We start from the raw sequence: 14,637 nt of genomic DNA, 5'->3' as shown, positions 1-14,637 counted from the left end.
ATGCAAGCATCAGATGAGGATGGTGTGGGATACTGTGTCAAAAGCTGCAGAGAGGTTCAGGAGGGTGAGTGATGCTGTGTCTCCTCTGTCTAGGATCATGCGGTGTCATATGTGGCAGCAATGACAGCAGGTTCTGTACTATCAAAATTGTCATATAAGCTGGTTATCTTGCAGCAGAAGACCTAGGAGATCTTGATGTAGCGATGTGATGCTCATGGAGAACGCTGGTAAATACTGAGGCCAGTCCACCGTTGAATGCTATGCCGCCTGCTAACCTTTGAATACTGTTTTGTCCTTATACCTTTGTACACAGGGCTGCTTTCACTGGAACTTGTGCAGCTTCCAATGGGACCCAATGCAGTTCATCACCCTGTTTGCCTAGCACTGTTTTCTGACCCCTTAGGATCCTGAGCTACCATCTATACCTTTGTGTTCATATTTGTTTAGAGCTTCTAGCTCTGATGTAGACGTCCTTTTTGCTGTATCGCCTGTAACCAGAAGTACATATAGCCTAGAATCGCTATATAGAAATGTAAAGAGTAGAATATATGTTTTATGTGTGTAAATGTGATAACACACGTTGATTAAAGCAAAATGTGTTATGCTTTATATAGAACACCTACAACATATCCTGTGGCCGGCGTCATTTAAGTTAAATGAATCCTCGAAAGAGGTAAGTAATAAATGTATGTCTACTCAATCAAATAAGGCTCTGATATAAAGGCAGATATCCTAGGAAATAGAACTGCATTCTTCCAATAAAGCTTCTCGACCATTACTGGTGGCATAAAAATTGACAAATGTTGCACCTTTGACACTGAGCAGCCAACCGCCCGCACATACTGCAGAACCTAACTATGGGTGTAAACAGGATTGCAATACCTCTTTCCTTGCATTGAAAACATGTTAGATTACATGCACTATTCTTTCTCTGGCCAGAATCTGTGCCCCACCCTTGGTGGGCACCTGAACAACACCACACATGGCCTTCTGCCATGTACAGAGATGGTGGGTCATAGTGACTGGCATCTGGCCAGGTCCTGCATTAAATCCTCCACTGGCAATTAACCTCCATGCCCAGTGGTTGTCACACATCTGCTGCAGGTGTGATCTGCAGGGCATGGTTTGCTCCACCCTCTGCAGATGTCCAACCATTGCTGCACATGGCTATCAGTTTGGGCATATCACCCCCATTATACAAAAATGTGTGAAATACATGCCTATATGGCAAGGTACCTGTTTTTTCCATATTACATTCAATGCAGAGACCCTGAAGAGCATGCTACAATATTAACTTCTGATATATTTTATGGAAGCCTTTAATTTTACTCCCCCCCTCCTCAGGCATTCTCTTCAAACTTATAGTAGCATTGGCCCTCTCCCAAAATGACAATATACACTACCACCCAGTCTTAACCAAAAACAAAAATATACTATGGTTCTCCATCTTATATAATCTAAAATGCTCCCCTCCCATTATAAGAGTGTTAAGTGAGAATATGGGAGTGTGATCGTAGGTGTCTCACCTCCAGTAACAATGAGAGCAATTCAAGCCATCTGCTGGGAACATAGGGGCTTATTTATAAGCCACTTGCGCCGCCGGTATGTCACTATTTCCCATATTAAAACTGACGCACCGGCAGTGCAAGGGGCTTGTAAATAAGTCCCATAGTCTGCAGTACTCGAGTGTGAAAACTGTCTAATCATTTAAGACACCACTCCAACTGCCACGGAGCCACAAACTGAGAACATTCAAATTAGAATGAAAATTTACCTATGACTATTATGTTCCTCTGCAAAACGAGACGTCAATTGTAATATATTCTGAAAGTTCCTAGATGGTCTGATTAAGTCAATGTGAACAGTTATTCTGCTTGGTTTGAGCCTCATTGTCCTAAGTAATTTTAGAGGTACTCTCCTATGTTTATGTTTATAGTGTTGCACTTTATTTGTAGACTGAAAGTCCGATTGAACCATTTGTGTCTGCTTCTTTGTCGGGTTTGCATTTTCCTCAGCTTCTTCTGTCAAGTCCAGCTCGGCGATTGCTTCCCCTCATAGAGATGAAGATACAATTCCACATTTCTCAGTAAATATCAGTTTGAATAAAAATCGACCTTGGTACAAGATAGTTTCCTTTTGCTCAAGATGAAATCGAGAGCTCAACTCTTCTGTCTTTGCAAGCATTGGTGGTGGTGGGGTGGGGGGGGTGCTTTCTGTAATAATATTTTTTTCTCATTCAACTGAATGTGTAATGATTCATGTACCCAATCCATTATATACAGCTTCACACTGATGTAGTACACGTATAAGTGAGTTCAACTAGTGTCAGTAGTCCTAGTGAATAGTGTCACATAATTACATTTTTGAGTATTCGAGATATTAAAGAATTTGAAAGATAAAATCTTGCGTGTACGCTCTAAGGTGTCATTTTGCACAGAACCTAGATTGAATCCCTTTCTTGTTGCGCAAGATCTGTTTTGCTGTCACCCAGGTTTGCTGTTGGCGTTGCTTGCCCCTATACTGAGGCTTGCATTGAAAGTCAGAATTCAGATTGATCATTAATCATGGATGTCACTGTAGCTTCATATAATCACTTCCATGTTCCTGCTACCAACAGGTTTTTTTCTCTTTTTTTATTTTAGGGTTTTGTTTTATAAGAAACAATTCTGCTTTAATGTCTCGCACTTTGTCTTATATTGTTTTTTCGTTTTTCTTCTTTTTTTGGCCCAAGCCAGGTACGTTTTTGTAGCACCAATTGTCCTGCTTGCCTTAACCACCTTGAAAATATTACTCAGTGGTAGAAAAAATACATCATGATGCAGACCACATCTTTACTGAAAGACCTGGGGGGCTCTCATAATTTGGGGTCCCTGCTTCTCCCTCCACATAGGTGATTATCTGGGTTTTACAGACAGAACTGTTTTCAGGACACTTCATCGCAAAGTCCAGCAGCTGTCTTGCGACGGTGTGGCACTGGAGACATATTTCATTATGCAGTATATTAACAGATCTATGGAATAAGAGACTTTGGGCCCGATGTAGGTCACCAAATACTGGTCGATAACGGCCGAATTCGGCCGTTACCGACCGGTATTCGGTGATTGAGATGTAGGAGGCAATATTTTGCACAATCTGTAAATTTACCGAATCGGTAAATTTACCGATTCTGTAAAATACCGAATCGGTAATTTTACCGATTCGGTAAATTCCAGATGTAGGTAGCACTGTTTACAGTGCTACAGGCCTTCAGAATTCGGTATTTTACCACCCAATCCTATTGGGTGATAAAATACCGAATACAGGTGTACATGCACATCTGTGCATGTACACCTGTGCCATGTGACAGACAGACATGCCCTTAGGGCATGTCTGTGTGCCACATGGCACACATGCCTGTATTTGGGGTGCTAGAGGGTGTCAAAGTGACACCCCCTGCACCCTTGCTGCAATCGGTAAATACCGTTACGGTAATGCCCATTGATTCCTATGGGCTTCAGTGCCCATAGGAATCAATGGGCATTACCGAATCGGTATTTACAGAATTGGTAAATACCGAATCTCACCGATTCGGTATTTACCGATTCTGAAATACCTACATCCCCCCCCCTCCATTTTACCACTTCTTAAATACCGAATCGGTATGATTCGGTATTTAAGAAGTGGTAAAATTAAATTACCTACATCGGGCCCCTTGGGGCATATTCTCAAGGAGTATCGCTGGATTAACAGCACTTTATCGCAGCCAAAGTCGCGATAAATTTATCACTCCATTCACAACCTGGGGCAAACAGCCCATAGGACCATTTTACCAGCGATAGCAGCCGCAAAAAACATCACCACAGATGACCCCCTGCAACTATCGCTATGAGATGCAGAGTAGGCATTTCTGTGCCAAAAGCCACGACAACACCACTCCGCAACATTCTCAACGACCAGCCAGATCGGTGATATGACCACAAAACATGCGATAAGGCGCGTTAGCAGCAGAAAATTAACACCTGCACTAACCTGGTGCAAAGTAGTTCTTGAGTAGTTCTTGAGTTAACTGGTTTTGGAGAAGGAGTTTTACTTTTGCGTGTATCCATTCTTCGGGGAAGGTTGGAGTTGATGGATGCATTGAAAATGGTGTGGAGCTTGGTGCTGATCCTCTTGCTCCCAAAGTAAAAAATGTAGTGTGGTCAGGGGTCCATGGGAGCTCCTGAGTGGATGGAGTTAATGATGGCTGGAGTGTTTTGGGTGGTGAGCTGGTCCCAGGTGGTGAGCAGGTGGTCAGGGTAAGGTTTGCATCAGTGGATGCAAGGAGGCTGAGGATGTATGTGGCAGTGAGTTGGGGTTTGACATTTTTGTAGATGGTGGAAACATTGTTGTGGATGAAGTCCACCAGGGTGTTGCAGAGTTCCTTGGAAGGTGTAATGATGTTTTCTGTGGCTGCGGGAATGGAGAAAACTCTGACAATGTTGAAGAGTTATTTGCTGTGGTTAGAACTGGCTTTGATGTGGCTAGCTAGGGCACTCCTTTTTATCTTTTTCAGGAGTTGGTGGTATTGATGAGGATTGTCGTGAAGCTTTCCTCAGTCTGTGGCTCCTTGCTGATGCAGAAGAGAAAATAAGAATTCCCCTTGGAAACCACATATCAGACAAATTCACTCTCAGACTCACTCACACTGGATCTTCACAATACATAAACTAATAACTGAGGTCGAATAAGGCCAACTGCACAGACTGATATACCACCAAATCGAGATATAGCGTCAAAGGATTATTTAATTTCTTAAAAAGGAACACGTTATATCACATTTCACTTATGGTCATCAAAGACATAAAAAGGTATAAAATTCATACATAGCATGCAATATGCGATAAAAACAATATGTGTAGATTTTAAAAAATTGTCAAAATATGTACAGGGACAAGAAAGAAGAGAAAAAGTCCTAACGGGGAACCCTTTTTGCACAGTTCTAAGAAAGCTGTTGCATTGACTGATCCAACAATTTACATCAAGTTCATATCATGGTGAATATTAAAATCTATTCATTCTATTGATTCATCATGATTGGATTCAGGAGTGCTCAGCATCGACGTGTTTCGGTGGTAAACAACATTATTTACAAACCACCTTCCTCAGGACACAAAAATAAGGGATTTTGTCTCCCTCCTCAGAGTACTAACAATGTGTTTGATCTATAAAAGAGGAAAACATACAAAAATGGATTTTTAATTCCTATATTTTCTAATTCACTGTTCCACCCTCCTGTCTTAAATCCTCTACGCTTCTTTATAGCACAGATATCTCAAACTCATACTCTAACTTCTCATGGTACTGTTCCCCTCTGAAAAAGCCCATTGGTGCATGATCTCTTTTTTTGTGGTTACTTATTACCCAGGATCCCTTGTTATGTAATGGGATAGACCTTTCCCTTTCATTCACGCTCACCCTATATTCGAGTTTATTCTTGTATACATTTAGAAAGATGGCACTCACCACTCTTGGTGATGTGTATCCAGTATATAAAAACGATCAAGTATAACCTGTGTCTTTTTTCGATAATGCCAAAACCTCCCCACAAATTGGGAGAGTATTATTTCATTGTTCTGGGGTAAAAAGAGAAGAAATATACAGGGTGTTCTTAAAATTTCTGTCATCTCCAATTATATTTTAGACAGATTCTCCTATATATGCGTTTCCCAAGTCTTACCTTCTTAGCATCACTCTTGTGTGTAGGCGGATGTTATGTCCTGTCTTATACAGGGAATGTGTTTTTCCTGTTGAACTGCTATTGTACCACTGCCACTGTCTGAAGGGAGGAGTAAATAATAGTCGTATGGGTCCTATTCCTACTGTGAAGCAGTAGCTTTTAGTTCCTGGTTGCAGTCTGCAGTTGAGGTCCTTCTCGAGGACTTTGGCAGGGAAGAGGAGCAGAGAGATGGGACAGTAGTTCTTGAGTTTGCTGGTTCTTAAGAAGGGGTTTTACTTTTGCGTGTTTCTGTTCTTCAGGAACGGTTGGAGTTGATGGATGCATTGAAAATGGTGGGGAGCTTGGTGCTGATCCTCTTGCTCCCAAAGAAAAAAATGTGGTGGGGGCAGGGGTCGGTGGGAGCTCCTGAGTGGATGGAATTAATGATGGCTGGGGTATTTTGGGTGGTGAGCTGGTCCCAGGTAACCCTGGGCGGTGAACTCCGCTCCCCTCGTGGAGTTTGCAGAGTTTTCCGCACTCCACATTACGTGGAGCTCGTGGAGTTCCCAAAAACTCTGCTTTGCAGAGCTTGCTGAGTCTTTTTCCTCGCTCCCGTTCACCAATATCAAGTTGGCGAGCGCGAGCGAGGAGACTCAATCTCCTGGCGAGATTTTTCCTCATTCTTGATCATCAACATCGAGTTGGCGTGCGAGAGCGTGGAAAATAAAACTCCCGGCGAGATTTTTCAACGCGGGGGGGGGGTCAGGTTTCTCATAGCGAATGGTCGCAAAAGCGGCGACCGTTCACGTTGAGAAACTGCCCGTTCGCGTTGAGAATGCTGGTGCTCGAGAAAAAATCTACTCGAGCGGCAGAAAAGGAAAGCCTGCGCTGTGCATTGTGTCGTTCACAATGATTTCACTGCACAGTGTGGACAAGCATTTGTCACTGTGTAATCACCGCAAACAGCATTTTTTTATCGAACTCCGCCGATCGCGGAGATCCTCATAGTGCGGCAAAGTTTTTCACCACTATGCGGAGTTTCGCGTAGCGCAACTCCACGAACTCCGCCCAGGGTTAGTCCCAGGTGGTGAGCAGGTGGTCAGGGTAGGGTTTGCCTGAGTGGATGCGAGGAGGCTGAGGATGTCTGTGGCAGTGGGTTGGGGTTCGACATTTTGGTAGATAGTGGAGACCTTGTCATGGAAGAAGTCTGCCAGGGTTTTGCAGTGTTCCGTAGAAGGGGTGATGATGTTCTCTGTGGCTGCGGGGATGGAGAACTCTCTGACAATGTTCAAGAGTTCTTTGCGGTGGTTAGCACTGGCTGTGATGGGGATGGCTAGGGCAAACCTTTTCATCTTTTTCAGTAGTTGGTGGTATTGATGCGGATTGTCTTGAAGCTTTCCTCAGTCTGTGGCTCCTTGCAGATGCACCCTTTTTTTAGTTGCTTGAAGTTGCAGTTGCGTTTGGTGGTTCTCAGTTATGTGGTATGTCAACTGGCCTGCTTGTTGGATCTCCTGGGTTTGGCGGGCTTAATGGGGCGACTCTGTCGGCACAATCTGTGATACAGGCGGACAAGTACTTGACAGCCTGTTATAAGCTGGTTGCAGTGTCAGAGTGAGAGGTACTGAGGGTGCCATCCCACTGGCTCCCTGATACTTTGTTCCAGCAGTGGTGTGAGGTGCTGGAAGGCTTGGTGGTGGTTCCGGGTATCCTGTGATGGTGAAGTGGATGATGGTGTGATCTGTCCAGGTCAGTTCAGTGGCATGGCTGTACTTGACTCTGTCACTGTCCATGAAGATGGGGTTGAGCGTGTGTCCTGCGTTGTGTGTGGGATCAGTGACTAGTTGGGTGAGGCCGATGTTGTTCATGCTTTCGCGGAGATTGGCGGTGTTGGTGTTATTAAGACAGTTGAGGTGAAAATTGATGTCTCAGAGGAAGATGTAGTGATTGGAGTCAATGGCGAGCAGGGCGATGAATTTGGGAATGCCTCCCAGAAACTGGGGCATGGTCCTAGAGGCCTGTAGGCAAGGGTGCCTCTGATGGTGTTTTTGCTTAGTTCAGTGTTGGTAAATGGAGTGTTCCATGATCGGGTGGTGTTGTCTGCGACTGTTGTGCAGAGAATGGTTTCTTTGTGGATGATGGTGATTTCACTTCTATGTTTGTTGATGTGGCCCCGGCCTGCTACCATGTATCAGTTGGATGTTGCTGCAGCAGTGTCGGGCACACATGCAGGGTTGAGCCAGGTCTCGGTGAGGAAGATGACGTTGCGGTGAGGAAGTTGATTGTGTCCCAGATATTGGTGGCGTGCTTGCAGAGTGATCATGCATTGAGCAGGAGGCAGCGGAGTTGTTCTGAAGCAGTCTGAGTAGGCGTGGTGGTGGTTGTCATCCGTGCAGGTGTTTTGATGTTGCAGGAGTAGAGACAGTGGTGGCCCAGCAGATAAAGGTCCCTACTTTACAGCGAGGTGAGGTACCACAGCAGTTGTTGTGGAGTACAGGGTTCAGAGCTCAGAGTTAGGTGGCGGTGTAGATTCGAGTAGTGGGAGAGCCAGGGTTCCTGGTCCTGGGCATGGTCCTGGCACAGATGGGCACAGACGGGCACAGTTGGGCTTGCCTTTGGCACACCAATAGCGTTCCTGTTCCATGTGTCTGCGGAGGAGCACTAGGTGGCGGTGTTCAGGGCTGGCAGAAAGCAAAAGGGTAAAAACAGTGGCAAAATTGCAGGAAAAAAATAGCAGATTGCTGGGGCACAGAAAACACATTTAACATGCAGTTGCAATCAAAATAGAAACCAACACTAGAATAAGGGGACCAGCAGTGGACTAAACAGCAGTAATTAGTGCCAATTAAACATCAGCAGTAAAATGAAAAGACAATAAAGGACAACAACAGAGAGCAAAACAGTACAGTGGGAAACCAGTACAACTTAGCAAGAGATAAGGAAAATGCTAAATAACAATATTCGCAGAAGAAACAAGTGAGGCAGAAGCGGCAGAGGGAACTGCCGTGAAGGACCTGCTCAATGGGGTTGTGCTGTCGCCTCTATTAAGTAGGTCCAGGGAATAGGTTGAGGCAGTGGGTGGCAGTGGGCTGGGCTGGGCTGGTATGAGGCGGGAAGCAGGAGGGATAAAAACAGTGACAACAAAGGGCGGGCCGAACAAACAAAGGCAACATGGAGTGGCAACAAAAATAAAAACAACAGTGGAATAAGGAGACCAACAGTGGACTAAACAGCAGAACGTATTAGTATTAAACAACAGCAATAAAATGAAAAGACAACAAAATACTACATCGGTGGGCAAAACAGTACAGTGGGGAAGCATTACATCTCAGAAGGGTTTTCTCCTTTTAACTTGTAATGCTTCCCCATTGTACTGTTTGCTGTATAGGAAAATGAAAAATAACAATATTCACAGAAGAAACAAGCAAGGTAGAAACAGCTGAGGAAGCTGGCACGAAGGTCCTGATACTGGCTTTTCATTCCTTAATGCCTTTTTGCATAAAACCCGCTAAACAAAATCCAGTGCATTACAATTTCGTTTTTACTTTCTGGAAAATTAGCTCCTCTAAAGTACCTCTATGTGACTCAACCTGTACATGGAGTTTTATTTAACATCCATGTTGAGAAGAAGCATATTTATATAAATAATATTCTCTAATATCAGTTACCTAGAAGGGTCACATGGCTTAAACCTGCTTGTTGCCAATTATTTAGGATCAAGGTCATTATATGAAAATGTGATATATCCTTCAATCAGCATTACAATTTTATGGAAGTTATTCTCACTGAACGAAGTAAGCCTTCACTTTAAGGATTTTAAGCTCAACTCAAGCACACCAATAGGGCTCTTGGGCTCGTATTGCAGTGCCCCTTGATCTAATGTCCTGAAAAAGACACATGGGGAACAGGGTGAAAGAATGCAAGATAAACATCCTACAGCAAAGTTGAGCAACTTTCGTAAAGTGGATAAAGACTGTAGGTGACTCAGAAAAGATGGCATTGGACACTTCAGGGTGGTCACTGCCTGTTGTCTAGAACACGTATTACATCTGAGCTATCTATCTCAGATCGGATGCTTGGTGCTGGTATAGTTGCTGTGTGTTTTTTCACGTTGCTCTTTTACTGTACAGGATTTTGGGAGGGCATCTGTGGTCTCAGTCAATGAGGCTTTAATGAACTCAGGCCCACATTTTTAACACATCAAGGGCCAGATGTAGGTAGGGTTTTACCAGTCGGTAACGGCCGAATTCGGCCGTTACCGACCGGTAAAAGGATTTTGAGATGTAGGGGGCAGAATCGATAAATTTACCGTTCGGTAAATTTACCGATTCTGTAAATTTACCGATCGGTATTTTTACCGATTCGGTAAATATGATATGTAGGTGGGACTCTTCTGAGTCCCACAAGCCCTACAAATTCGGTATTTTACCATCAAATTCAATTTGATGGTAAAATACCGATTCCGGTGTGCATGCACATGTGTGCATGCACACCTGTGCCATATGACAGCCAGACCTGCCCTTAGGGCAGGTATGCCTGCCACATGGCACCCGAACCTGTTTTGGGGGTGCTAGAGGGTGTCAAAGTGACACCCCCTGCACCCTTGTGAAAATCGGTATTTACCGATTCGGTAAATACCGAATCGGTAATGCCCATTCATTCCTATGGGATTCAAAGCCCATAGGAATGAAAGGGCATTACCGGTCGGTATTTACCAAATCGGTAAATACCGACTTTTACAGATTCGGTAAATCCACATCTGGATTTACCTACATCTCCCTCCATATATTTTACCGATTCATAAATACCGAATCGGTAACATTCGGTATTTATGAGTCTGTAAAATATATTTACCTACATCTGGCCCCAAGTGAAGAGCGCAGCAAGTGAAGTACCTGCACTAAGTTGCATGAATGATAAAGATCAGAACAGTGAATATCTAGAAAGATGTGATGCTTTTCTTCTGTCTACCTGTGATGGCTGGGATGCTCTTGAGTAACCATGCGCTATAGAAATGCGTCTTCATTAATTCATTCATGGCGTACTTTATGCTGGCATGCAGCAATGCAGACACCCTTTCACCGTAGTGCCAGGGCACCTGCATTGTGATCAGCTTAGTTTTTGTGCAAGTGAGGAAAACTATGCTGAAAGGTAATTTCCTCTTTGTATTTTTGCATGTTTCCTGAAAAATGCAGCACATATGCAAAGTGAAAAAAATAAGGAGATATAAAAATATTTCCCCTCATTATGCCAGCCTCAGGGAGTGTCCGGATTTTACAATTCCATATTTACATAAATATGGATTTGTGTCAAAATCCAAGGGTGGTATACCTCCTTCACACAAAGTAGTGCAAGGCTGTTCATTGCACTGCAGTGCATTACTTTGGGTCACAATCCAACGAATATAGTTATTTGCATTGGATTGTAAATACCAATACTGCGTCAGGTCTGCGTTAAAATAGTAATGCATAGTGTTTGTAAATCTGGTCCCAATGTTTTAGAAAACAAAGTGATAGAAAAAAGCACAGCTGACCATCTAAGACACACATTTCTGCAGAGCATGGGCTCGTAATGAGCCTTGGTTGCATTCCTTGTTCAGAACTTAGCAAGACTGTAAAGTTAATGTATGGAGAATCACTGACAAGTCCTCCTATGCCTTCTGACTCTTCTTTTCTCACAGGTTCTCCTGTGTGCAACATCCTTATTGTACATGACATTGCAGCATGGATATATTTTCAGAAGCCTGGTTGTCAATGGATCAGTAGAGGGTTACGCTCTTGTCATGCCACGCGGTCACTAGCTATGCAGCCATTTAATGATTGACAGAGTATCCCAAAGATCCTGAAAATCGATCCAGGCTCCTGATTCTCCTGGGGCTTATGTAGGTAATTGGGGCACACTTAACCAATTTGGTGTAGGTGTTGGCCAATGGCTGACACTCGCACATCCTCCCCAGTGGGACTGTCGGCCATTGGCCGACATTGGTGGTGCTCTGCACCAGAGAAAGTTCTTTATCTTTGTTTTTGTCAGTATGCTTGAGAAGAGCTTTCCAAGCAGCCAGATGTTTTTTTTATAATTTACTGCAATTATGACCAGCCCACAGTGTGCGCTGATATCATTACAGTAAACTGAAATTCAAACGATCCAATGAGCTAATTTTATTTTTAATGACTCAATGCTCTGGGGCGTCTCTCAACCCGCTGAGCACTGATTCTACCCTTTCCAATGGTACCTATGCCCAGGGGATCCCTGCTTGAGGGACACTACTGGAGAGAAATTCCCAAGCAGGGATCCACTCACTAGCACTCCGGAATAGAGGGAGCGGTCCCATTGGGCAAAGGCTTGTGCTGCTCTCTCCTGACAATTTTAATATTGGGCAAATAACCCCGATCTTCCTCCCGGGGGACGGGGGCAGAGAGGCCACTAGAGACCAGGGTTTTTTTCTATAAAATACAGAAGTTGGGGCTTTCCACCATGGGCATGCTATGCCTCCACCCCAACTAAATGGAACAACAGTCTTTTTGCCCCCATGGGGGGTAGATGGGGGTAATTAGCCCCAGTCTGCCACCTCGGTGGGGGCAAAAAGACCACTAGAAACCAGAGATTTTTTTAAATACAAAATATAAGTGTAGGCTCGCTTGTCCATGCCTGACCCCCAAGTAAATGCGGCAAAGCACTTTCTGCCCCCACTAGAAAGTGGGGCAGATTGGGTAATTACTCCCGATCTGCCCCCCCCGGGTGCAGAAAGCACTTTAGACACCAGGGAATGTTTTTTTCAAAAAACTATTTTAATGGTGGGGGTTTGCGCTCCTGTTAATATTGTAAAGTCTTTCTCTTCACCCATGTGCTCCCTGCTCTGTTCTCCTTCCTCACTGCCTCTCTAATGCCTTTTTGTACGTGTTGTGAAGCGCTCCGATACCTTCGGGTCCAGCTAGCGCTATACAAAACTTTAATAAATAAATAAAAAAAAAAATAATAATACCTCACCCCAACTAAATGGGGCAACAGTCTTTCTGCCATCCTTGGTTACAAATGGCTGTAATTATATGGGTAATTATTTTGAGGGTCAAAAAGTCAACTAGATACTAGAGATTGAATTCATGCAATATTTTTTTCAGGGAATGCCTGTGCTCCCCACTGCCCGAGACCAAATAGACTTTCTCCCCCTCCTTGGGAGTCGATGGGGTATTCGCTGCCAATCTGTTCCCCCCTACTCATGAGGGCTGAAACCCCAGTGGACAGTAGGGATTTCAAAATGACACCTAAACAAGCAAAAGGATGGGACACCTTACCCTGGCATCAAGCCATACCCCTGCCCCAGTGGGGTCAATAGTGCCTTGCTGTCCCCTGGGGGCGGAGTGGATAGAAGCATTGTCCCAATTGGGAACGTTTTCCCAAACTTGTCTCTGGGGGTGAGGTACAAAATCCACCTGACACCATTGATTTAGTCTGTGGGCAAATGATAGTTGTATGAGTGTCGCACACAGGTATTGGCCACGCCCTACCACAAAAGGGACAAACTGACCTTTTTTCCCCCCCAGGGGCAGACAGGAAGTGTACCCCCAATTTGCCCCTGTGTGCACAGAAAGCTCAATATATGACAGGAATATATATATTTTTTTAAATAATTGGGTTGGTCTTGTCCATCTTGAAATCAGGCCCCACCCTCACCCCTAAAACCTCAACAGTCTTTCTGTTCCACTGCAGGCTAAAGCATCCGTTCCCAATGGCGAGCAAGAGGACATTTGGTTCTTTTGGGTGTTGTTTTTCCATATGGGCTAGGAAACTGTGGCTAGCTCCCAATGTCATCCCACTTACAACAGTGAGCTGCTTGCACTTTTTGGGCTTGGGTAGAATGCCACCTAGAAAAACCTACCAGACCCAGACAGTTCTGAAAACTAGACATCAGCGGGGGAGTCCAGGAAGGTGAGCTTCACATGCATCCCACACAATTTTCCTACCCACAATGCAATGCGAACGTCAAACTTTTACTAAAAATGCACATTTTGATCACAGTTCTGAGAGGAAAGCTTCTGGAATCTGTTGAGAGCCGCAAATCTCCTACCACATAGCATTCCCCCGAGTTTCCTGATAAAAATGGTACCTCACTTGTCTGGGTGGGCCAAGATCCCTTGACACAAAAGGCCCTAAAGGGCTATATATAGAGATCAGCAATTGGGGTAGCTGCAGCATTTGGGGCCTTGGAAGCCCGACATCCATGGAAACCTACCAACCACAGACACTTTTGACAACTAGACCACTAGGGATGCCAGGGTGGTGTGCTTCACATGAATCCCATTAGGTTTGCATACCCACAATGCCCAGCAATCCTCAAACTTTGCCTGAAATCATGCATTTTTCCTACATTTCTGTGATGGAAACTTCCGGAATCCACAAAATACCTACCATCCAGCTTTGCCGAACTTGTGCCGATAAAATTGCTGCACCACTTGTGTGGTTGGTCCTAGGGCCTAGGACAGGAACGGATCAAACCCAGTCAATGTGAGTCCTATCGCAAGGGCTCCCATTGGCTTTGTTAGGAGTAATAATTTCAGTCTGAGGTTTGTAAGGGATTCTGGGTGAAACAACCCTGTAAGGGTCAGACACGTCACCCCACTCTAAATTCCTCCAGGCATCTAGGGGCAGATTTACAAGGCCCTTGCGCCACTTTTGTGTCACTTTTAACATGGGAAAAGTGACGCAAAAGTGGGGCAAGGGGCTTGTAAATCTGCCCCCTAATTTTTAAAAAGGTGCAGGTTTGCTAGGTTTCCCTGGGTGTTGCGTGAGTTAGGGCCCAAAATCTACAGCTATCCATTTTGCAAAAAAAAGGGTTAGTTTTGAGGGGAAAAACTTGATGTATCCGTGTTGCGTTTTGGGACATTTCTTGTAGCGGGAACTAGGTATAATTTTTATCATGAGACTTAGGGAATGCAGTGTGAAAGGAAGTTTGAGGCTCCCCGCAGATT

This window comes from Lissotriton helveticus, chromosome 5_1 (assembly GCF_964261635.1).
Source record: "Lissotriton helveticus chromosome 5_1, aLisHel1.1, whole genome shotgun sequence".
Classification (NCBI taxonomy): domain Eukaryota; kingdom Metazoa; phylum Chordata; class Amphibia; order Caudata; family Salamandridae; genus Lissotriton; species Lissotriton helveticus.
This window is presented reverse-complemented; position numbering follows the sequence as displayed.